General features: G+C 44.6%; 1 protein-coding gene across 22 annotated transcripts in view; it reads right to left on the bottom strand.

Annotated features, from left to right (window-relative positions):
- Nucleotides 1-1,704: 1,704 nt before the first annotated feature.
- LOC134479832 (putative sperm motility kinase W) overlaps nt 1,705-25,303 on the bottom strand; it is a 51,256-nt gene continuing 27,657 nt past the window's right edge. Inside the window, exons 2-13 of one of the 22 annotated variants that reach the window (XR_010053608.1) lie at nt 11,878-14,568; nt 11,599-11,739; nt 11,122-11,339; nt 10,765-10,893; nt 10,563-10,677; nt 9,595-9,748; nt 8,273-8,310; nt 7,378-7,671; nt 6,854-7,061; nt 6,580-6,782; nt 2,377-2,563; nt 1,705-2,213 (exon numbers count right to left, since the gene is read on the bottom strand). The gene's annotated coding sequence lies outside the window, so the exon portion shown is untranslated. Of the gene's footprint in view, nt 2,214-2,376; nt 2,564-6,579; nt 7,672-8,272; nt 8,311-9,594; nt 9,749-10,562; nt 10,678-10,764; nt 10,894-11,121; nt 11,340-11,598; nt 11,740-11,877; nt 14,569-14,588; nt 15,585-22,026; nt 22,312-22,618; nt 23,186-25,303 lie in introns of those variants that run through there. The other 21 variants (XR_010053609.1, XR_010053606.1, XR_010053610.1 and 18 more) reach the window with 21 other exon arrangements.

Raw genomic sequence — 25,303 nt, 5'->3', positions numbered from 1 at the left:
TGATGTTTTGAAGTTCCCTGTTCACAAGGAAAAGGTCCATGAGTTATTTCACCGAGAATCGTGAGAGCATCCATTTACTGGGCTGCAATTCTCCCAGGAAGAGTTTTCTCTTAGGAAGTGTTCCTTACTGGATCTTGGCACCATCCAGTAGGCTGGGTTTGAGGTTTCTCTGCAGGTTCTTAGCTTGCTACCGAAGATTCTGTTGGCTATTAATTGCACACTATATCCTGCCCCTGACGTTGTAACTCTGGCTCTGGTCCTGGGGATCCATATAATGTGTAAAACACTCACTGGACAAGCACTGTCGAGTCAGGAACCAAATTCCTGGCCTATGTCAGCTTTGATAGACTTTTCTTTGTGGTGTAACCCGTGTGGTCCTCTTGAGCAGCTCTCAGGTCAGTCTTAAGTGCATCTCAGGGTGTGACCTCAGCATGCAGGCTTAGGGTGACTTTGAGGTCCATGCTTAGCACCAGGAAATAGGCAGCAGAAGGGTTGAGTAAGAGGCCTGGCTTAGATGAATCCCAGAGTATCATTCTTGATAAGACTCCCGGACTGACAGGTTTATTTTGGCCTCTAAGAGCAGGAAATCCAAGGTTAAATATTTCCCTGATACACTATGGGAATGGTCAGAAGTCCAGGCCTAGGGATCTGGTCTCCTGTCCCTAGTCCAGCACATAGGTAGGAGGAGAATACATTCTTGCATGCTCTACCTTTAACGTGAACAAAGACCATGTGATTTCGGGAACCAAGGCAGTTGTTTCATGATGCTGTGAGTTGCAAGAGAAAGAAGCAGCTAGAGCCAAGGTACAGGTAGAGGCTGAGGCAGGCCATGCTTTGGTTCTGCTTCAGAGCAAGAAAGCCCATCAGGCCAGCTGTGTAGCTACATACATAGCTCATGATACCTGGCACTTGATCTCCGTGTGTCCTATACTTCTGCTGGCTTGTCAGCCATCCTGTGTGGTACTCAACCTATCCTGTATATTCCAGAGATTTCCCCTATGCTCTTGGTGTGCCAGTTCGTATAAGGACAAGCTATCTTGTGGCTGTTCTGGTGTAGTGCAAGATGTCATGTAAAGCACTTTCCTCTTGTGAGCATTGACCCTTTGTTCCCGGTCACATTCCTGACCTGAATCCTCCATACAGAGGCAGATGTGCCCTTCCAGACTGATAGCTGACACCTAGGCTACTTTGGGCCAAGAATACAATCACACACTCCCTCCCGTGTTCCTCTTCCTTTAATTCTAGATGTAGAGGGTGGTGTCATGTCAATATCTCCTGGAACCACCCATGACATCACCCTATGGCCACTGTACTGCTCTGCTGCCCTGCACTAGTATTCTACTAATGGTGACCTCCTATGGAGTTTGACAGAGAGCATGGCAGTCACAGCACTGTGGGTCATGGAGGCCATTATATATCAGTAAGAGTCTCCCATGGGTCATTTCTGTGAATGGCAGCTCCCAAATTCTAATGTTGGAATCCCTGAATGATTCCACGTAGGTGTAGTGTTGGTGAGTCCTGGACCTTTAAATAAATCTGTAAGATTCTCATGTCAGACACCTTGTCCTTGGATTCATTTCTGAGTGGTATCTGTACTGCTTTGAGCTGTGGGTATCTGAATTTGTAGGGGTGAATCTTGGAAATATCAGGCTCTGAGCCTTGTTCCCAGTCAAACAAGTTTTAAAAGGGCCAATAACCACAAAGGACAGAACTTCAGTTTTAATGGTAACTGTGAGTCCAGTCTATTTCCAGCCCCTTCAAGGGGTAAAAATCTTTCTTGGACTATATGTCAAGTGAGATAGCATAAGGACCCAACACTTCCAAAGTCAGGACTTGCAAAGTTATACCAAGGAATGTATGAAAAAAGGCCTGTGGATACCTGGGCACAAGATTCGTGAATCTGTTATCCACAGACACAAGTTTCACAATCATAGTCCTGGTTGCAACAGCATCAGCCACAGGCTTCTCCTGTGGAGTGGGGCCTTCTTCATGATCTAGGCTTCAGACGTAACCTTTGACCTGAGTCTGTCAGAACCTCTGAATGCTGGAAAGTCTGAGGAGACTTTGGTCCTTGCACCTTTATCCTGTGCACACATGCTTTCAAATATTTCTTAAAGATGTGACTTGGCCTTAGATGGGCCAGGCTTCTTGGATGTAGTCCATCTTCTAGGCCTGGGCTCATCAGGTAGAACAATCTCTTCAGTATCAAGAAGCTGAATGTGGAGAACAAAAGGAAGGAGATTGTGTAAATGGAGGGAATATTTTTTTCAGAAGATATGTTCCCAGCTCTTTCCCAATAGTTTTTGAACATACCAGACATTCTACCACTCTACCAATGAATAAGAAAACCCTCATTGCCATTCCTGTCCCTCTAACCTGATGTCTGAAGGATCAGAAGCTCTGAAATGTTAGCCAAGGAGACATGCAGGAGTTGAGGGAGTCTGACAGGGAGCTTGTGTGTGCTCTATCCACTGTGTCATCAGCAGCCTTTTTTTTTTGTTTTTTTTTTTTTTGAAAGAGTTGATTTCTGCCATGCTGCCTGTCCAGAGGCTTGCTAGACATCCTGTAGAAAATGACAGGGTTTGAGCACTCAGAAATTCTGCTATTGGTTGCCCAGTTTTCTTCTGTATGGCCTGTACTATGGAACAACATGACATCTCCAGGTCTTTGTTCTCCTCCCTACAATGGGGTAAAAACTGGAAGCAACCTGTCAGGGGTGTCCTCAAGTACACATCAAATGCCTGGTCAGTTGTGGACAGACCATCACTGGGGATCAAGTTTTACAAAACTTTGAGAATGGGGTGAGCACAGAGAACATGAAGATCCTGGGTACTGAGGGAGAGAGACACAACTACACCTTCAGGGACCTACGCCGAGTTATAGAAAGCATCACCTGTGCTATCAATGTACAGAAGACAGTCAAGGAGACCCACTGCACATCCTGCAGTAACATAACCAAGATTCCCCCTGGAGACTCAAAAGCTCAAGTTCTGTGACACAAATATAAACACATCCAGAGGTGAAGATGATGGCCAAAGGGTTTTTCTCCATAGCTGAAAAATGTTCAAATGGTATTTCTGAAGAATGACCACTCTACTGTGCACAGCCCAACAGTCATACAACAGAGTTTATATTTTAATGTGATTGTGTGCTCTCTCTTTTTCCTGGTCTCATAGGAGCATCGTGAAGATGTAGGTACACATTGCAGATATGCCACTGTCCAGAGTTTTCTTCGCAGAGCAGTACCTTGCTAAAGACGCAAGCAGGGCTCTAATGACCCAAAAGACTTCTATAGACTTCTTACGCCTTTTGTGCAAATGTGGGTGAGGAGGGTAAAATAAACTTTCTGAGCACTTACTTAACAAACAAAGGGTCTAGATCAACATAGTACATTTGATAAAAGTCGCCTGGAATCTGCTCATCACGAACCAGAAGAGACTCTTTCCTCCAATGACGGACAGATCTCTATCCTCCACCAGGATTGGCTTATGAGGGCCCAAAGATGTCATTGCCATCCAACAATGATCTACTTTCTGGAAAATGAATTCTCAGAGATGGATGGAAGGTTTATACATGATGATAAATGTTGGGAAGAAGTCTGGAGGGATCACATGACTTGGTGATGCCAAAGGCATGGCTCAAAATGGAGGCACACAATGGTCTACAAAACAGTATCCGTTGAGAATCCTAACTCATCAACCAACCCATAGAGAGAAACTTATAACACACTAGACTGTGCCTTGATCAGAACCAGTGTGGTCCAAGATGAAAACCTGTGAGAGAGTAGTGAGGAGCAAGCCAGCTAAGCGTCCAGTTCTCGTTCTGTACTGCCACCCACAGTAGAGCAGTGTACATATAAAGCTTGACCAGATTCCAGACTGTGGGTACTTGTCCTGCCTCACTCTACTCAGGTACCTTGAACTCAGGAAATCCCCACAACTCAATCAGCTTCTATTTAGGGCATATGCCAGCCGACCCCTCATTGCTACATCATCCAAACTTTGTAATGTTCCAGATTATGGGAAGGCTGGTACTTCAAAGAAGGGAACATGACATAGTCTTAGAGACAGCAAGGACACATGACAGATTAGGTGATAAAACCCTAAAAGATGACAGTTACCTACAATAAAAGGATCATTTGTGACATCCAGTAGGACCATCTGTCTTTACACAGTTCTGGGAATGCCAAAGGCTTTTAGTAGATTTGTCTTTCAGTACTGGAGAACAACTGTTTGGACTCTGCCTGGCTATGCCTGAGCCTAGCCTTTTAAAAAGGACTATTTAGGCTCCACACTAACAAATGAGTTCTCCAAATCTTAAGCACCATCTTGAGCATCACACATTTGAACACATCACTGGGAATTTGATAGAATTTCACAGTTTTTTTTTTCTTTACTCACGTCGGTCTCATGTCTACGAGTTTCCTTAACAATTAAGCCCATGACACAACATTACAAGTGGTCTTTTCAACTGCTTCTTGCAAGCTATGTTATACTGACTGCACATCAGACAATACAAGTGAGAGGGCCTTCACAACAACCATCTGAGAAAAAGGACATAGTCTGCCTGCCTAAAGCAGCAGGGTCATTGCTAGGAACCAGGAGGAGACATCCCCAGGAAACACTGGCCAGATGCGACAGAGCCAATCTTGGGGGTTTGATAACTCATAGGGATGGAGCAGTGGTTCAGGAGTATAATGGCTTAGAAAAACAGCATTTACTGTTTTTGAATACATCTTGTATGTAGAGTTTTGTGTTGATTTTCATGAATGCTCATATGTACCAAACAATAGTAAAAGCATTTAATGGCATTATGAAGAGCACGTGGCATTTCAGGATGCAACCTCCAAAAAAAGTGGTAGTACCAAGCCAGATTGAGTCCACCCTTGAGATTGGGAAAGCTTAGAGTACAGCGTAGCATTCTGTGAACCCAGAGAGCATGGTTGCAGTGTATCCACAATGTCAGCAAATGGAGGAACAGCAACATTAGAGACCACACTGACCTGTATCCCAGTGGCTGCCTATGTTAAATTCAGAGGATCCTGGGATTTCCAGGGACCAGAAAGAATCAGATATGTGATCCACGGATCCGTCTTGGGACAGAAGAAATTGACAACCCTGCTCACCTCTATAGGAGAAGGAGCCCACCTCTCCCCCGAGTTTTAAATAGACAGAAGCCTCTGCTATGAAGAGTATGGGGCGTTGCCCCTTTAGAGACATCCCAATGTCATTGCTTCATGTCCCGAGAGGATATGTTGCTCACAAAGGTCAGCTTGCAGTCATGGTCTCCCTCTATTTTGGTCTTAATAGCTAAATTCTCTGAGGATCATCATGAGAGGATCTGTCACCTCTGCATTCCCTTCAAGTGCCAGCTCATAATCTGGACCTCAGAGAATTGAGAGATGGATTAAGTGCTCTAAATAGTTTGGAGGTGAGATCTGGGCCATGTCTGGAAAGAATGGGGTGAGAGTTACTGCCTTTTGCAATGGATGGAATTGCTGCTTTGGCTCACCTCAAAAGGCCAAGGACATGATGGAGAAGCTGTGAAGACTTACATGGTGGAGGGATATCCTGAGATATCATTCCCTTGTCTACTATACATGGAAACCATACAGAAGGAAGAAGATGTCCACACGGCTCACAGTACAGCCTGCTGTGACAGGCCTAGTTGAAGTGAAGTGGGCTCATTCTAGCGTTGTTAGGACACTGGGCATGGCCGACATCTGCCCATGTTACACAAGAACGAAGCCTGCTGTGACAAGTCTAAATGTGCAGTAAAGCAGGCTTACTCTAGAATTGTTAGGACACTGGGCATGACCAAGAACTTTCCCTGTTACACAAAGAGGGTGGTATGAGTTGGAAGATATCGAGACTGTGTCAAAGTGATGGCTGTGAGAATGACTGAAATGGCTGTGTCGGGGGAGGAGACTGTTTTCAAAATAAGCCAGGAGGGAAGGAAAGATCCTGAGTCTGTGGCCTGTCAAGCAGGGACTCAAATGTGGCCCTTTCCTGTGAGACTTGATGAGTTTCACTGTTGTTGGGGCAGTCACTGTCAGGAGAGACCTCAGAAGGGCCTTGGTTTCCCCTTCACACAAGGACACAGTGTATTACTTAACTCAGTCATGGACAGACATGGGTACATTTACCAAGACACAACCAATACCCTGTCCTTCCATATATCAATAATTTAGAATCATTGAGTTGTTATTCTAGTCAGTATCTAACTCACACCTGCATCACATAGGATAAAGATGTACAGGGAACAACCCTTACAACAGTTGCAGGGAGAGTGGTGGCTCTTGTCATTTGCAACAATGTTTCCAACCTCACTTGCTTAAGATGTGGTACAATCAAAGACTCAGCTCTAATTACAGGGACCTCAGACTGTTCGTAACAGTTTCTTTTTACATGAAATAGATACATGTCCTCCATGCCTCCTGAGAACAGAACCTCAGGACATCAGCTATGTGTGGTATGAGAGGCAGGACTGAGCTCCACTTTGTACCCTCTCCTCTCAGAGTTGTTTGGAATCCCAGTATCTCAGCAGCAAAGACTAGGTTTCCTAAGATGATCATCTTACCTGCATCTAATAGATGAGGTCCATAGTGATGGTCAATTCTGATTGCAAGGGGAGACTATGGAAAGACCATATGAATGGCAATCTCAATCTTGTCCTTCCGATTTGTGGTGAACCTCTGAGAGCCTCATGTCAACAATCATCCTAACTGTAACACCTTCACTCATCTTCTGGGAGGTAGGACTATATAGATTTGTTAGTGATGCCTAGAAGACAGAGTTGGAAGCATTACGGTGTTAGCCCTCAGACCCGTTTCCTTCTGAGGACTCCCTTCTACCTTGTTGTCCTCATGTCAGAGGCACATTGATCCTTGAACAGGTTGTTGGTTATTTACAGGAGATGGAGGTCCCAGCGAGAAGTCACGTGTTTTTCAAAGCATCATTTGTCCATCTCAAACTCTCTGTCACAGTCAGAGCTTGGCCTTCACTCTTTTGACACTTGCTCCAACTTCGTCACTGAGTGCAGCACACTAGAATAGGCATGACCTTTGGAGAGATGTGGTATATTAAATGTTAAAGGTGGAGATGGAAGACAGAAAACCCAACATGGGTCAAGATCATGTGAGAAAATCCCGCCCTTTGCTTTCTGGACTCCCAACTTCTACAGAAGTTGTGAATGATACTAACAAGAAAGGAATGAAAACAAGTCCTGTTCTAAGTTTTAAGTTCCTTCTCACCACTGAGTTAAGATTGGGGTTACTGGCTTGGACTTCTCAGGTAAATAAGAGTACATTGTGTATGGGCTTTGGGTACCCTCGTGTGGGCTTACACATCATAAAGTGTTATAGATGGAATAACTTACCCATAGAAAATTCTGGAAAAATAAAGGTAGAAAGAACAGTGGCAAATAAAGTACTATGCTAAGAGTCGACATGACTTAACATTAGAGAACTAAGCTGAGAGATTGAGGATCTCCAAATCTACAACCAAGACAACTCCAGTAGACAGAGAAGATTGTGTTGTTGCGACGGGTATCCAAAGGAGAACAGTACATCTGTGGGCCAATGCCTAGGCTCCTACTCCCGAGTCCAGTCAAGTATTTCTCCAGCATGTACTGGCACAGCCTCAGATCCTTCGGGTTCTTCACCTACAAAAGCTTTTCCAATAATAGGTAGTAGAGTTCAGTTACTAGGTCCTTTATGAGTCTGAGAAAGACCTCACTTGAGTTAAACTTTGACCTCCACAGGCTCTCCAGGAAATATACATGCTACCTGCCCCCACATGCATTCACACACACACACAGAGAGAGAGAGAGAGAGGGGGGGGAGGGAGAGAGAGATAGAGAGGGGGTAGGGAGAGGGAGAGAAAGAGAGAGAAAGAGAAAGAGAGACAGAGATAGAGCAAGGGAGAGAGAGATAGACAAAGAGGCAGCTAGGCAGGAAAAAAGAGAACGGAGAGAGTCAGAAACTGATGCCAAGAATGAGAAAAAGACGGAACAAAAGATATAAAAACCAGAGAAGAGAGAGAAGAGACAGACTACAGACAGGATGTAGGGGAGAGTGAATAGGTAAATGAGAAAATATGTAAATAATTTAAAATGCTTTGCAGGGCTACATGTTCTCAGTGCCCACACCATCTGTTTAAATTAGGGTAAGGTGTATAAGCATCATACATACCTAGTAGCACTGATTTGAACTTACTATAAGAAGCACAATCTAGCTGCCATAAATGCCATGAAAGCCCAACAAGTTGCTAACCTTTATTGGTGGGAGGGGCTCCACAACTGTCAAACGACCTGGCAGAGGAAACAGAAAAAGAAAAAGATCAACCTGAAGGCCAACAAGTCTGCTGTGAAATTTTTATCTCTGCCTAGAAAGTACTAGTCAATGACACAGTACATACATCATAGTGTTGAGCTGATGGCTGAATGGAAACACTGTCAGGTATCATATGGGGAGAAACTGAGAGGGCCAGAAATGACACTCTACAAGATGTCAGCTTTGACCCTAGGTAAAATGAGAAGCTAAAGCCTCTAGTCACAAGTCTGACAGTTTTCAATGTTGAGCGGCGAGGTGGCCACTGGGAGAAATTTATGATCTTTATTTATAACTGTCAATTAGTACAGGAAACGTGACCTGGAGGGAGACTCTTCACAAAGGAATTCTCTAGATGATGTTCTCCTGTGAGCAAGTCTGTAGAGAATCAATTTCATGATCTTAAATGACATGGGAAGTAACAAGAACTTTAGCAGTGCCATTCCCTAGGCTTAGGGAAAGACTTCATAAGAGCAGAGGCCTTTAGATGAGCACTAGCAAGCAAGCCTACATGCATGCATTAATTTCTCTACACTCCTGCCTGTGGATAGAACATGGGTAGCCCCTTTGTAGTGCCTTGGCTACACTGTGCTAATGCAGTATACCAGGAAGTGTTAAGTCACTGGATTGAAATGAAACTAAGAATATTTTGTTTCAGATAATCACACTGACACTTAAAAACAACAACTCAGACAACAGTGGAAGTTATCTGGTGGTTCTCTTAGTCAGTCAAATTTATCAAACGGTAGCTCCCAACTCCTGCTCGGTGGGACCAGGTGGGCATGGCTTCTCTCCCTATGAATGTCTGATCTCCATTCATATTCTAAGAACCGCATTCAGGGTGTCCTCTCAAAGGTTAGAGAGACTCTGTCAGTGCCTGTCATATGTCAGATGACAGCAGAGAGGAGTTGTCAGAACTCTGAACATCTCTCCACTAATGACCTTCTAGGAAGTACCAATAATGTCAAGAGGCATTTTGATACTAAGCTCATTGCTTCCTGTGTGCCACCATGTTGCTGAGAGACAATTAGTTAGCAGCATCCTTCCTAAAGCATGGGGGAAGAGCAAGAGAAGAAGGCACTCTGCAACAGTTGGATACACAGATTTCCCATATTTAAGGAATAACCAAAAACACAAAACACCATCACATTTGCACTTGGACCTTTCCCAAGCCCTAACCAGCAGAGGAATTCTAAATCTTGGCACTGAAATGGATGACCTATATGACACTTGATGGTGGCAACCAGGGAAGGGAGGGGCCATACCATGTTGATCATATATCCATACTGCAGATGCTTGTGACGATGCAAATGAGGTTGCTTGACACATTGTTGGTGCCCTCCTGTCTGCAGACACCGGCTTATGTTTGTTCTGCCTGGTAGCCACATTGAGCAACTTCTTGTGGGAAAGCACCAGGATCTGCAAGGGACAATTGAGAGTATGGAATACCATGGGATGATAAGGACAGCGTCCCCACTACTTCTTCACATAATGACACTGTACTGAGACTCTGGAGAGAAGATGTGTAAATAGACGAGAGGGTGAGCATCCCAGGAAGACAGTCACAGGGATCAAGTGCCCAGAAGTAGAGGACAGCAGAGGGTGTGTATATGGTAGAACATTAGAGGATATTCCCATGTTCCTACACAATCAGGTCAGTTCTGGTATTGAGTATTTAGTTCTAGTATTTAGAAAAGAATCAGAAAAGATTTAATCAAAGAAAAGTGTTTTTCTGTGCTGATAACTAATCACAAATTCTATGGTGCTGAAGGATACAGGGATGACTGTGTCCAGTGGCCCCATCTTGTGCTGCTTCTAGGCATCACAGAAGACCAGCTATTCAACACACTGTGTTAGTCAGATTCCTGTTTTACAGCACTAAGCACCCTCTATAGAAAAGGAAGCTGGATCCCAGAAGTCAATCAGAGTGGGAGAACTTTCCTGAAGTGCTAGGCAGGACTGCAAACTGACCAGTGAATATCGGAGTGTTCAGGGAGAGCATTCATAACCTATGATGTTCAAAGAGTGAGGAGAAATCTGCCCACACCAAAGATCCTGAAGGGTCTGTTCATGGGACACGCCACCCAGGGAGCCCTCAGTCTCTATCAGCACTTCAGGGCTCTATTCATGCTAGGCCTACTAATTTGATGCTGTAACTAAAGGAACTTTGGGAAGTGGGTTGAGATCAATCACATAGTGAGAAATCCACATGGGACCTCCCCATCTTCCTCACCTGGTCTTTCCTTTGAAGTGTAGACACGGTCCTCTCTGAGACAGAATGTTCCAGGAGATTGTAAAGTGTATTTTTCCCATATTGAACTAGATTTTTAAATCAATAGCAGCAGTACCTACAATTGCAGTTCAAAATCAGAGGTCAAGTGGTTTTGCCTTCACTGAGAGATCAGGTCCAGACTTTCAGGTCAGACTCTGCTCACCAGTGACAAACAGGGAAAGACTTTGGTGCACAGCCTCGGGATTTGGGCTCCAGGCTGTGTTGCTTCAGTCAGAAAAGCATCATGGCCCTCGACTGCTTCATTGGATGTCAGAGTCATAGTTGGTGATATCTAAAAAGAGGACAGGGACAGAATGTAAGAGAACAGAGGATTCGGCTAGGTCATTCGACCTGTAACAACCCAGTGTGTTATTTGTAGAGGTAAGAAAATTCCTGGACAGTAAGAGGGTGTGCTGAGGGAGACTGAGTGTCTGCATGGGAGATAAAGCCAACTACAGTGCTGGTGTACAACCAAGGTTCAGGATTACCTCTGGTGACAGTTTTTATCTGCACTCCTTACCGGCTTAGAAACTGACATGCAAAATCAACGATGGTTAGCCACATGCAGCAACATGGGCTGTTGTTTCTGGGATTCCTACACTGTCTCTATCAGGATGGCCTCCTCATCTTCTGACAATCCCACCACCAGCACAGCAGTAGTGCACACTTCAGGCCTTTGGCAGGTAGCAATACCCAACACTCCCAGGGTCTGTGCTCTGCGTGGAGAACATCATTTCACTAAGAGATGAAACACAATAAATTTCCTTTTAGGGTGTCCATAAATATCTATCACAGTATCACAGACACTTGTCAGGTCCAGTCATTCATGATGGCTGCCTGTCACATGGCTGCCATTGCCTTCCTTCTCATGCCTTCTTTCTCTCCAGGCTCAGTTCGACAGAGCTGTCTTCTCAGGGACAGTGTTTCCCAACAACCTGTACAAGGATGGGAACTGACAGTTTTATTACTGTTTTTACCTGTTTTGATGCAGACTTACCTCACCACCTCTGTCTTCCTGGATGTCCTGGACTCTGCCAGAGTGTCAGCAACTTGGGCACAGCTTGTTTGTCACACTAATGCCACTGGGATCTGGCTTCTCCTGAGAGCCTTACACGTCACAATGCTTACTGAATGGCAACTGACAAAAGGACAGATGACACCAATTCACATAGACAGTTTACAAGCTGTGCTCACATCTAGAGTGAATCTACATCCTTACTCCTTGGGGGTAAGAATGACAGGACTGTGGAGAGAGTAATGGCTTCCATGATAGTACCTGAGGACTGGAGCCGGCAAAGTCCAGGATGTGAGGAACAGGTTGCATAGCAAAACGTGGAACCCAGCTTTCTCAGACATCCCACAATTTGAACACCATCCCAAGTAAAAGCAGTGGTAGTGGTCAATGGTCCAGAGCCAGTGACTGACCTACAGAGGCCCTCCTCTGTGCTCTTCAAGTCTCAGGACTGGGAAGCAAGGCTGGGGAAGAGTCAGGGAGAAGTTGTCATTCGCTAGCAGGGCTGTCACTAGGAAGACACCAGAATAGAATGAAGGACTGAACAGGGCCTCAGGGATTGTACCATGTAGCTTCCAGGTACATTTTTGGCCCCGCATCACTTTTGCCTGCAGCCTCCCACAGTCGCATTCCTCCTCTGCTTTCTGTTTCCTTGGTGACAGAAGGCTAGGTCTCCTACATGCCCAACCATCATATGAGCTTGAAGGGCAGAACAACCTTGTCAAGGATACATGGGCTTTAAGAGGAGATGGTGACAACATTGCAGCTTGAACTGAAGGCAAACAGATCCAGCTACACTGTTCATGTCGAAATTCACTCATACAGGCATTAGAGTGTTCAGCAGCCTCCCTTGTCTTCGGGCTCCACATCATGGCACCCTGTGTTCTATATGTACTCGGGCGTTCCTCTTGTATCTTTTTGTCCTAATGAGGACAAACTTCATTCCTTAGACCCCAGAGTCCATCCAACGTACTCACATTCTCGCACACTGAAGTCCTCCAGAGCTGGATTCTGGACAGAATTCCTGGAGAGGCCTCAGAAATCTCTGTACAGTCTTGGCTTCTGATCACCAGAATATTAATTTGATTGGATCAGAGTTCCAAATATCTGTTTTCTTCTCTTGACTCAGTTGAAGAGTACAGGAAACAGAATTAGCAGAGTGTTCCAGGCAGTTTAAGAAGTCTGTAGGAGCTAACCTGTTCAAGCTCCCTTAAAAGACAATGACAATGGGAAGGAGGAGGCCTCCTTGGCTTTCCTGTCTGCAGGGTTTCTCAACAGGGTTTCTCAGGAGTGACCTTCACTGATAAAGGTTATGTTTGGTTTAGCAGGAGGTGACCCTTGGGGCTCCTGATGGGCTTACAGGTCACCAGAACACCTGTCTCTTTATCCATCATAACTTTTGGCCTCTAGTGGTTTGGCAGTGTCCCTTGCTCTCAGGAAGTGTTCTAGTACTTGCAGACAGCATGTTTCACAGTGATTCAGGCCTTTGATGTTCTCTTTCAAACTGGGTGCCCTTCAAGAGTTCAACATATGTACATGCTCTGGGCCTCTTTCTTCCTGATAAAATTCTCCACTCAGGAAAGATTCTGGTACAGGCAGACATCCTATTTCACAGTCTTTCGAGCTCAGAGGTTCTCTCAGAAAAAGCATGACTTTTAAGTGGTCAGGATATATACACTATTTTTCTCATTTGGGCACCGATGTCCACATAGACAAGACTATTTCATTTCCTGGGTAATTACACAGAGTGAGGGATCTTTCCGTGCATGCCAGAAACTTACTACTCCCCTCTTCCGGTCAGATGCATCGTCTGTCCAATCCTGGTGGATTCCTGCATGCTGGTGTTGACTCATATCCAGAAGGAACCCTCAGCTCTCACCCTTGCAGTCCACCTCCTTTGAGGCCTGAGCATCTTAGTCAGTATTAAAGGGAACTCATTGTTTTTTTGCACCCAGCATCCTACTCTCATAGTCCTCATGTCCTTAGTGTTCCCGCAGCGACATTAGCACAGTGTTGAGGTAGGCAGGTTGGTTCACATGGAGACAGGGGAATCCTCACTTCATTGTTAAGGGCAGGATGGCACTGTTAGGTAGTCTATTGGCTCAAGTGCTTCTGCCGTAGATATGGACAAACACAGCTGCTCAGCCCATCCTGCAGCTGTCACAGGATCTTCCAGAGACTGTCCATCCTGAAGGTCCATACGGACAATGAGGACATGGAAGTTCAGATCGACCTTTCAAATGTGTTCCATGAATTGCGGAACAAGATTCGATCAGAGCATGGGAAGGAAAGGTCTTCATGCGGATAGGAGATAGAAGGAATTGGGGAATGAAGATAAACGAGGACCAGCTCATGTATCCTATCAGAATGAGTGTTATTTGGTCTTGAGGTACAGGGATCAAAGGCTACTGCTCACGTCTTCTTGCCTGATTTCAGATGGTTTGGGTGGCTACCAAAGAGGCCCTGTTCTTGTAAATCAAGTTTGTGTGGAGAATCCTCTATCATTATGTACATACCTCATTAGGGGATAGGATGTTGTTTTACTGTTTGGGCGTGCAGAACTAAAGTGTGGGAACCAGTCTCTCCCTGGTCTACTGATGCTGGTGTCCATTCTTGGCAGATGCTCCACAGTGATACAGGAATCACAGAGCTCTGGACATTGGTGTTCTTCTGAGATGCAGGGAGACTTTGAGGGGGCCCATTAGATAGTTGACCATTGTTCCTCTGCCAGGCATAGATCATCACTATAGATTCCATATGGACACTTGTCCCTGAAAACAGCAGTCTCTCATTTTTTCTGCATACCTTGCTCAGGTAGGAGGATTTTAGTTTGTGTTTTCAGTCCGGTGTTGCTAATTTGAGTTGGGATCCTTAGCAACAATGAGCCACTTTCCTTGTACTCAGGAATCCATGAATGTCCTGGCCTCAAATGCACCATTATCTGCAGGAGGGAAGCTGAAGGAGGGAAAGAAATTAGTTGTGAGGGGGACTTAAACCCAGGTGCCCAGGACAATGGCAGAATCATCCTTTCTCAGAACCTCCGACTAAATGAGACCTTCCTTTGTAGATTATAACTAGGGGAACTGTGAAAGCACTCAGGAGGGAAGGACACTAGAGCAAGTACAGAGAATGGAGAAGTTATGGATCCTTTCCCTTTTCCTGAATGACTAAAGACTGCATTTGAGAGGGCCAGTGGCCATTAAGAACTGCTAAGGCCATTGACTGCTGGATGTCAGCATGTTGTGTATCAGGAAGCTAATGGATCAGCATGTCCTTTAGGGTGAGAGGGAAGAGTCCACATGTGTTGTTGAGCTTTGTCTCATGCTGACTCTGGGATACAGAGAGTGCAGACACTCTATGTGCTGTCTGAATTTAGGTTCCAGAGGGACTCTATTGACCATCATCTGCAGATAAACACAGCAGCTACAAATCCTAGAACTTAAACAAATGGAGGATAGAATTGATGAGGAGATGGTGAGTGGCTGAGACACCTAATAGATACCTGAGTGAAAGTGTGACAAAAGACATATTCAAGTTTTCCACAGATCCAAGTGACAGGACAAGTGCACACCCTGACGTGACTGGCATGCAAGAAAGGGATTGCCCCTCCCCACATGGGTTGGACACTTTCCTGGAAATTTGGTCAACTTTAGGCCATTTGAGATTTAAATGTTTGTTTACATTATGCCACTGTCAGATTGTCTACTGCATTTATAGTACATTTTCATGATTAATAACTAAGTGTTTAGGGAAGTTATGGATGGTAGCTCATCTGGCAATAGGAAAGAAGTCAAGGAAATCATTGTGAAGAAGCCAGTAAAGAGCACAGGTCATGACCTCTATTCTTGTTTCTGCCTCTAAATATCTACTTTCAGTTACTATGACTTCCCTCATAATAGTTACATACATCAGTTTTAAATTACACAACAGTTTCCTCCACAGCCAAGCAAGACCCACTGCTCTCTCTGTTCCTGGCAGCAATGAAGACAAAAACATTTGGTGAACACTTGTTGGACTGTGGCTCCAGCTTAGGGCAGCCTAATCCCAGAAGACTCATAGTAGCTTCCTAACTTATTGAAAATTCTCAGCTGGAGAAATCTAAGAAGACCAGGGATAGATGGTGAAACATGAGAGAAAAAGCCAAGTCAGTATAGCTGGGCTGCTTTTCAGCTATACTTTAGAGTAGAAAGATATTTCTATGACACTGAAAATGTTGTCTCGAGGTTATGGAGCCTTTGATTTGGATAGGAAGGGTGCGCGCGCGCGCACACACACACACACACACACACACACACACACACACACACATCCATAGATGTACCTGGTGACACTTTTTACTTAGAACCACCACTGAGTTTGAAACATCTACAGGTGCATGTGAAGGAAGGTTGGGGCCTCTAGACTCTGGGATGCCACCATGAGCCCCATTTCTATTTGACTCTGTTCTTTTTTTTTTTTTTTTTTATTCTCATTTTATATTCATTTTTTTTCTTTCTTTTTTTTTTTATTAACTTGAGTATTTCTTATATACATTTCGAGTGTTATTCCCTTTCCCGGTTTCCGGGCAAACATCCCCCTCCCCCCTCCCCTTCCTTATGGGTGTTCCCCTCCCAACCCTCCCCCCATTGCCGCCCTCCCCCCATAGACTAGTTCACTGGGGGTTCAGTCTTAGCAGGACCCAGAGCTTCCCCTTCCACTGGTGCTCTTACTAGGATATTCATTGCTACCTATGGGGTCAGAGTCCAGGGTCAGTCCATGTATAGTCTTTAGGTAGTGGCTTAGTCCCTGGAAGCTCTGGTTGCTTGGCATTGTTGTACTTTTGGGGTCTCGAGTCCCTTCAAGCTCTTCCAGTTCTTTCTCTGATTCCTTCAATAGGGGACCTATTCTCAGTTCAGTGGTTTGCTGCTGGCATTCGCCTCTATATTTGCTGTATTCTGGCTGTGTCTCTCAGGAGCGATCTACATCCGGCTCCTGTCGGTCTGCACTTCTTTGCTTCATCCATCTTGTCTAATTGGGTGGCTGTATATGTATGGGCCACATGTGGGGCAGGCTCTGAATGGGTGTTCGTTCAGTCTCTGTTTTAATCTTTGCCTCTCCCTTCCCTGCCAAGGGTATTCTTTTTCCTCATTTAAAGAAGGAGTGAAGCATTCACATTTTGATCATCCGTCTTGAGTTTCGTTTGTTCTAGGGATCTAGGGTAATTCAAGCATTTGGGCTAATAGCCACTTATCAGTGAGTGCATACCATGTATGTCTTTCTGTGATTGGGTTAGCTCACTCAGGATGATATTTTCCAGTTCCAACCATTTGCCTACGAATTTCATAAACTCGTTGTTTTTGATAGCTGAGTAATATTCCATTGTGTAGATGTACCACATTTTCTGTATCCATTCCTCTGTTGAAGGGCATCTGGGTTCTTTCCATTTTCTGGCTATTATAAATAAGGCTGCGATGAACATAGTGGAGCACGTGTCTCTTTTATATGTTGAGGCATCTTTTGGGTATATGCCCAAGAGAGGTATAGCTGGATCCTCAGGCAGTTCAATGTCCAATTTTCTGAGGAACCTCCAGACTGATTTCCAGAATGGTTTTACCAGTCTGCAATCCCACCAACAATGGAGGATTGTTCCTCTTTCTCCACATCCTCGCCAGCATCTGCTGTCACCTGAGTTTTTGATCTTAGCCAATCGCACTGGTGTGAGGTGAAATCTCAGGGTTGTTTTGATTTGCATTTCCCTTATGACTAAAGATGTTGAACATTTCTTTAGGTGTTTCTCCGCCATTCGGCATTCCTCAGCTGTGAATTCTTTGTTTAGCTCTGAACCCCATTTTTTAATAGGGTTATTTGTTTCCCTGCGGTCTAACTTCTTGAGTTCTTTGTATATTTTGGATATAAGGCCTCTATCTGTTGTAGGATTGGTAAAGATCTTTTCCCAATCTGTTGGTTGCCGTTTTGTCCTAACCACAGTGTCCTTTGCCTTACAGAAGCTTTGCAGTTTTATGAGATCCCATTTGTCGATTCTTGATCTTAGAGCATAAGCCATTGGTGTTTTGTTCAGGAAATTTTTTCCAGTGCCCATGTGTTCCAGATGCTTCCCTAGTTTTTCTTCTATTAGTTTGAGTGTGTCTGGTTTGATGTGGAGGTCCTTGATCCACTTGGACTTAAGCTTTGTACAGGGTGATAAGCATGGATCGATCTGCATTCTTCTACATGTTGCCCTCCAGTTGAACCAGCACCATTTGCTGAAAATGCTATCTTTTTTCCATTGGATGGTTTTGGCTCCTTTGTCAAAAATCAAGTGACCATAGGTGTGTGGGTTCATTTCTGGGTCTTCAATTCTATTCCATTGGTCTATCTGTCTGTCTCTGTACCAATACCATGCAGTTTTTATCACTATTGCTCTGTAATACTGCTTGAGTTCAGGGATAGTGATTCCCCCTGAAGTCCTTTTATTGTTGAGGATAGCTTTAGCTATCCTGGGTTTTTTGTTATTCCAGATGAATTTGCAAATTGTTCTGTCTAACTCTTTGAAGAATTGGATTGGTATTTTGATGGGGATTGCATTGAATCTGTAGATTGCTTTTGGTAAAATGGCCATTTTTACTATATTAATCCTGCCAATCCATGAGCATGGGAGATCTTTCCATCTTCTGAGGTCTTCTTCAATTTCTTTCCTCAGTGTCTTGAAGTTCTTATTGTACAGATCTTTTACTTGCTTGGTTAAAGTCACACCGAGGTACTTTATATTATTTGGGTCTATTATGAAGGGTGTCGTTTCCCTAATTTCTTTCTCGGCTTGTTTCTCTTTTGTATAGAGGAAGGCAACTGATTTATTTGAGTTAATTTTATACCCAGCCACTTTGCTGAAGTTGTTTATCAGCTTTAGTAGTTCTCTGGTGGAACTTTTGGGATCACTTAAATATACTATCATGTCATCTGCAAATAGTGATATTTTGATCTCTTCTTTTCCGATCTGTATCCCTTTGATCTCCTTTTGTTGTCTGATTGCTCTGGCTAGAACTTCAAGAACTATATTGAATAAGTAGGGAGAGAGTGGGCAGCCTTGTCTAGTCCCTGATTTTAGTGGGATTGCTTCAAGTTTCTCTCCATTTAGTTTAATGTTAGCAACTGGTTTGCTGTATATGGCTTTTACTATGTTTAGGTATGGGCCTTGAATTCCTATTCTTTCTAGGACTTTTATCATGAAGGGGTGTTGAATTTTGTCAAATGCTTTCTCAGCATCTAATGAAATGATCATGTGGTTCTGTTCTTTCAGTTTGTTTATATAATGGATCACGTTGATGGTTTTCCGTATATTAAACCATCCCTGCATGCCTGGGATGAAGCCTACTTGATCATGATGGATGATTGTTTTGATGTGCTCTTGAATTCGGTTTGCCAGAATTTTATTGAGTATTTTTGCGTCGATATTCATAAGGGAAATTGGTCTGAAGTTCTCTTTCTTTGTTGTGTCTTTGTGTGGTTTAGGTTTAAGAGTAATTGTGGCTTCGTAGAAGGAATTCGGTAGGGCTCCATCTGTTTCAATTTTGTGGAATAGTTTGGATAATATTGGTATGAGGTCTTCTATGAAGGTTTGATAGAATTCTGCACTAAACCCGTCTGGACCTGGGCTCTTTTTGGTTGGGAGACCTTTAATGACTGCTTCTATTTCCTTAGGAGTTATGGGGTTGTTTAACTGGTTTATCTGTTCCTGATTTAACTTCGATACCTGGTATCTGTCTAGGAAATTGTCCATTTCCTGAAGATTTTCAAATTTTGTTGAATATAGGTTTTTATAGTAAGATCTGATGATTTTTTGAATTTCCTCCGAATCTGTAGTTATGTCTCCCTTTTCATTTCTGATTTTGTTAATTTGGACACACTCTCTGTGTCCTCTCGTTAGTCTGGCTAAGGGTTTATCTATCTTGTTGATTTTCTCAAAGAACCAACTTTTGGTTCTGTTGATTCTTTCTATGGTCCTTTTTGTTTCTACTTGGTTGATTTCAGCTCTGAGTTTGATTATTTCCTGCCTTCTACTCCTCCTGGGTGTATTTGCTTCTTTTTGTTCTAGAGCTTTTAGGTGTGCTGTCAAGCTGCTGACATATGCTCTTTCCTGTTTCTTTCTGCAGGCACTCAGCGCTATGAGTTTTCCTCTTAGCACAGCTTTCATTGTGTCCCATAAGTTTGAGTATGTTGTATCTTCATTTTCATTAAATTCTAAAAAGTTTTTAATTTCTTTCTTTATTTCTTCCTTGACCAGGTTATCATTGAGTAGAGCATTGTTCAATTTCCATGTATATGTGGGCATTCTTCCCTTATTAATATTGAAGACCAGTTTTAGGCCGTGGTGTTCCGATAGCACGCATGGGATTATTTCTATCTTTCTGTACCTGTTGAGGCCCGTTTTTTGACCAATTATATGGTCAATTTTGGAGAAAGTACCATGAGGAGCTGAGAAGAAGGTATATCCTTTTGCTTTAGGATAGAATGTTCTATAAATATCCGTTAAGTCCATTTGGCTCATGACTTCTCTTAGTCTGTCTACATCACTGTTTAATTTCTGTTTCCATGATCTGTCCATTGATGAGAGTGGGGTGTTGAAATCTCCCACTATTATTGTGTGAGGTGCAATGTGTGTTTTGAGCTTTAGTAAGGTTTCTTTTACGTATGTAGGTGCCCTTGTATTTGGGGCATAGATATTTAGGATTGAGAGTTCATCTTGGTTGATTTTTCCTTTGATGAATATGAAGTGTCCTTCCTTATCTTTTTTGATGACTTTTAGTTGGAAATTGATTTTATTTGATATTAGAATGGCTACTCCAGCTTGCTTCTTCTGACCATTTGCTTGGAAAGTTGTTTTCCAGCCTTTCACTCTGAGGTAGTGTCTGTCTTTGTCTCTGAGGTGTGTTTCCTGTAGGCAGCAGAATGCAGGGTCCTCGTTGCGTATCCAGTTTGTTAATCTATGTCTTTTTATTGGGGAGTTAAGGCCATTGATATTGAGAGATATTAAGGAATAGTGATTATTGCTTCCCGTTATATTCATATTTGGATGTGAGGTTATGTTTGTGTGCTTTCATTCTCTTTGTTTTGTTGCCAAGACGATTAGTTTCTTGCTTCTTCTAGGGTATAGCTTGCCTCCTTATGTTGGGCTTTACCATTTATTATCCTTTGTAGTGCTGGATTTGTAGAAAGATATTGTGTAAATTTGCTTTTGTCATGGAATATCTTGGTTTCTCCATCAATGTTAATTGAGAGTTTTGCTGGATACAGTAACCTGGGCTGGCATTTGTGTTCTCTTAGTGTCTGTATGACATCAGTCCAGGATCTTCTGGCCTTCATAGTTTCTGGCGAGAAGTCTGGTGTGATTCTGATAGGTCTCCCTTTATATGTTACTTGACCTTTTTCCCTTACTGCTTTTAATATTCTTTCTTTATTTTGTGCGTTTGGTGTTTTGACAATTATGTGACGGGAGGTGTTTCTTTTCTGGTCCAATCTATTTGGAGTTCTGTAGGCTTCTTGTATGTCTATGGGTATCTCTTTTTTTAGGTTAGGGAAGTTTTCTTCTATGATTTTGTTGAAGATATTTACTGGTCCTTTGAGCTGGGAGTCTTCACTCTCTTCTATACCTATTATCCTTAGGTTTGATCTTCTCATTGAGTCCTGGATTTCCTGTATGTTTTGGACCAGTAGCTTTTTCCGCTTTACATTATCTTTGACAGTTGAGTCAATGATTTCTATGGAATCTTCTGCTCCTGAGATTCTCTCTTCCATCTCTTGTATTCTGTTGGTGAAGCTTGTATCTACAGCTCCTTGTCTCTTCTTTTGGTTTTCTATATCCAGGGTTGTTTCCATGTGTTCTTTCTTGATTGCTTCTATTTCCATTTTTAATTCCTTCAACTGTTTGATTGTGTTTTCCTGGAATTCTTTCAGGGATTTTTGTGATTCCTCTCTGTAGGCTTTTACTTGTTTATTAATGTTTTCCTGTGCTTCCCTAAGTGTGTTCATGTCTTTCTTGAAGTCCTCCAGCATCATGATCAAATATGATTTTGAAACTAGATCTTGCTTTTCTGGTGTGTTTGGATATTCCATGTTTGTTTTGGTGGGAGAATTGGGCTCCGATGATGGCATGTAGTCTTGGTTTCTGTTGCTTGGGTTCCTGCGCTTGCCTCTCGCCATCAGATTATCTCTAGTGTTACTTTGTTCTGCTGTTTCTGACAGTGGCTAGACTGTCCTATAAGCCTGTTTGTCAGGAGTGCTGTAGACCTGTTTTCCTTTCTTTCAGTCAGTTATGGGGACAGAGTGTTCTGCTTTCGGGCGTGTAGTTTTTCCTCTCTACAGGTCTTCAGCTGTTCCTGTGGGCCTGTGTCTTGAGGTCACCAGGCAGCTTTCTTGCAGCAGAAAATTTGGTCTTACCTGTGGTCCGAGGCTCAGGTTTGCTCGTGGGGTGCTGCCCAGGGGCTCTCTGCAGGGGCAGCAACCAGGAAGACCTGTGCCGCCCCTTCCGGGAGCTTCAGTGCACCAGGGTTCCAGATGGTCTTTGGCTTTTTCCTCTGGCGTCCGAGATGTGTGTGCAGGGAGCAGTCTCTTCTGGTTTCCCAGGCTTGTCCGCCTCTCTGAAGGTTTAGCTCTCCCTCCCACGGGATTTGGGTGCAGAGAACTGTTTATCCGGTCTGTTTCCTTCAGGGTCCGGCGGGGTCCTGCCGCTCCTGGGCCCTCCCCCACGGGAGCCCAGAGGCCTTATACAGTTTCCTCTTGGGCCAGGGATGTGGGCAGGGGTGAGCAGTGTTGGTGGTCTCTTCCGCTCTGCAGCCTCAGGAGTGCCCACCTGACCAGGCGGTTGGGTTTCTCTCTCACCGGGTCTGGGAGCAGAGAGCTGCTGCGGGCCGGGATCCGCGGGTGGGGGACTTCCGGTAAACACAGAATGTGCTGGGTCCTAGAGAAATTCTGCTTCCATGTGTCCCAAGCTCACCAGGCAGCTTTCTTGCAGCAGAAAATTTGGTCTTACCTGTAGTCCCGAGGCTCAGGTTTGCTCGTGGGGTGCTGCCCAGGGGCTCTCTGCAGCGGCAGCAACCAGGAAGACCTGTGCCGCCCCTTCCGGGAGCTTCAGTGCACCAGGGTTCCAGATGGTCTTTGGCTTTTTCCTCTGGCGTCCGAGATGTGTGTGCAGGGAGCAGTCTCTTCTGGTTTCCCAGGCTTGTCCGCCTCTCTGAAGGTTTAGCTCTCCCTCCCAAGGGATTTGGGTGCAGAGAACTGTTTATCCGGTCTGTTTCCTTCAGGGTCCAGCGGGGTCCTGCCGCTCCTGGGCCCTCCCCCACGGGAGCCCAGAGGCCTTATACAGTTTCCTCTTGGGCCAGGGATGTGGGCAGGGGTGAGCTGTGTTGGTGGTCTCTTCCGCTCTGCAGCCTCAGGAGTGCCCACCTGACCAGGCGGTTGGGTTTCTCTCTCACCGGGTCTGTTGACTCTGTTCTTTCCCACTGATCTCTTCACTATCTTGTCCTTTCCAATCCTCAGGAGTCAGGAGAGTGCACCCCTCAGGTCTTTTCCATGTGTGGACCTTCAAGACTGTGAGAGCCTGAAAGTCAAGAGGAATTTCAGGAGTTTTCACCTAAAGGAGAAACTTGCAGTTTATTCTTAAGTGACTCAAAACACCGCACTATCAGAAAAAGACACCGTCATATGCATCATATACAGAGATTGATGCTGGCTGTATGTCACACAGCTTCCTCCATGGCCCTCTGTGCCTTCTATTGGTTTCTTCCAGGGTCTCTCCTGCTGTAACTCTCACAAAAGTGTCTCTTCTGATGCCCTGGACTACCATGCATGCTCTTTGGTCTCTTACCAAGTTAGTTGTTTTCATGCAGAACTACACCATCATTTTTGTCTTCCTGATTTTCCTGTACTCTGCCAGGTTGTCTGCTGCTTGGGGACAGATAGGTCGTCAGGCCTAAAGATCCCTGGACTCAGCAGTGAGTGAAGGCTTGGGACAGAGCACGTTTTTATTCAATGACTTCTGACTGGATAACTGATCATAGCATGACACAGAGTAAACCTAGAGCACAGGATTGAATCTCAGATCTCATTTTGACACTGGAAGACTTGTTCCAGTTAGGAAAGAATGACGTGAGGCCTATGAAAGAAGAGTTAACTCTAGCAATGAACTGGACACACAGATGCTGTAGGAGAAGAACTTGAACAGGCTCCGCCCAGAATGCAAAGATCAAGCTGGATGGCTAGGACACTGAACCCTAACCATGACGAAGAGCCCACACCCCATGGACCCAAAATCCCATGGAAATGCAGGGACATATGTCATGAGGCTAACCTCTGACAAATGAGGAGAGTCCCAGCTCCAGGCTCTTCAGATGTGGAAGAGGACTGAGTGTCAGAAAGATGGCAAATGCTTAGGGAGCAACCCTTCTAGTTTCCCAGGCTTAGCCGCTTTGAGGTTCACTCACAAGTTTTGCATCTTTCTTGGACACAGTGAGAGAGATGCGCTGGGTGCCTACTCTTATCCTTCTCACAGGAGAGCAGGTCACACAGGCTGAGTGATCTCCATGATAGAAGCACTGTGTTTTGTTCTCTAAACCTCAGTGTGGCATCCTTCAGCCCATTACTGAGACTCACACCAGACATGGTAGACAGAAGCCTGGACTTTCCAAAGCTGGAGCATTTTTGGAATGTGGTGCACGATCACATCCTGGAGGCACTTAAGCTCTCACACCTGACGTCCACTTCCTATGTCCCTCAAGACTGCTGCTGTATGCTTCATGCAGTGCACCAAGCCTACCACAGTAGATTCTCAAGGGGATGGCTATTTCAAAGAAATTCGAGCTTTAGAGTGAGACCGCAGTGAGCTTGGTTTGTATGAGATACTGGGAAGGTGTGTCCTAGGTATGTAGCACATGTGGGAACGTGAATAGATGTCACTTTGAATGCCCAGTGGCCTGACCAGGAGCTGACCAAGCCAGCACTTGCACTGAATGCCTAGCAAAAGCAGCAAGAACAGAGCTATGGAGGGAAACTTCCCATTTCTGCTCCTTGTGAATTCTGGAGCAGGCATTTGCTGTACTCGCAGGGAACATAGGTCTCCTTGTTGGTAGCATACCAAATGATGGGAGGAAAAGAAACCTAGGAGCCCTCAGGTCTGTGTCCCGGGACATTCAGTTTGAGGTTTAGTTGCCTGGACCCTTGTAGCAAGGAAGATCCCCTACCAGCTATTCAGCCCTGGTTAGCAGATGGTAAGAAAGACTAGCACGACTGTACGACCAGTCTCTGAATGCCAGATTGGAACGTCTGGTGACACTGACCCCTCTCTGCTGCATGCAGGATACATAAGAACTGGGTATCCACAGCTGAATCCCAATGTATTCATTCAAGCAGCATTGTCAGACCTCACAGGACTCAGTACACTCTGCCTGTCCAGTTCAATTGTAGGGAGACATGGAGGTGGCCCCTTAGTACTTTGACCACTGTCACTCTGCCAGGCACTAGGTCCCTAAGCAGAGTCTCTATCTGAATATGTTCCCCATAGAGAACAGGCTAATATGCCCCCTTTCAGACTGGCTGTACCCACAATCACTTGCTGATTATAGCTAGTTCGTTTACATCAGACACCACCTAGGCATTCTCCAAAAATATTTCTTCCTCAGATGGTACGGAAATGAGCAGGGTTTTATCCAGCTGGAGTAGA

Source organism: Rattus norvegicus, chromosome 7, assembly GCF_036323735.1.
Source record: "Rattus norvegicus strain BN/NHsdMcwi chromosome 7, GRCr8, whole genome shotgun sequence".
NCBI lineage: Eukaryota > Metazoa > Chordata > Mammalia > Rodentia > Muridae > Rattus > Rattus norvegicus.
Note: the sequence above shows the minus strand (reverse complement) of the source record. Positions and strands in the feature narration are given on the sequence as shown.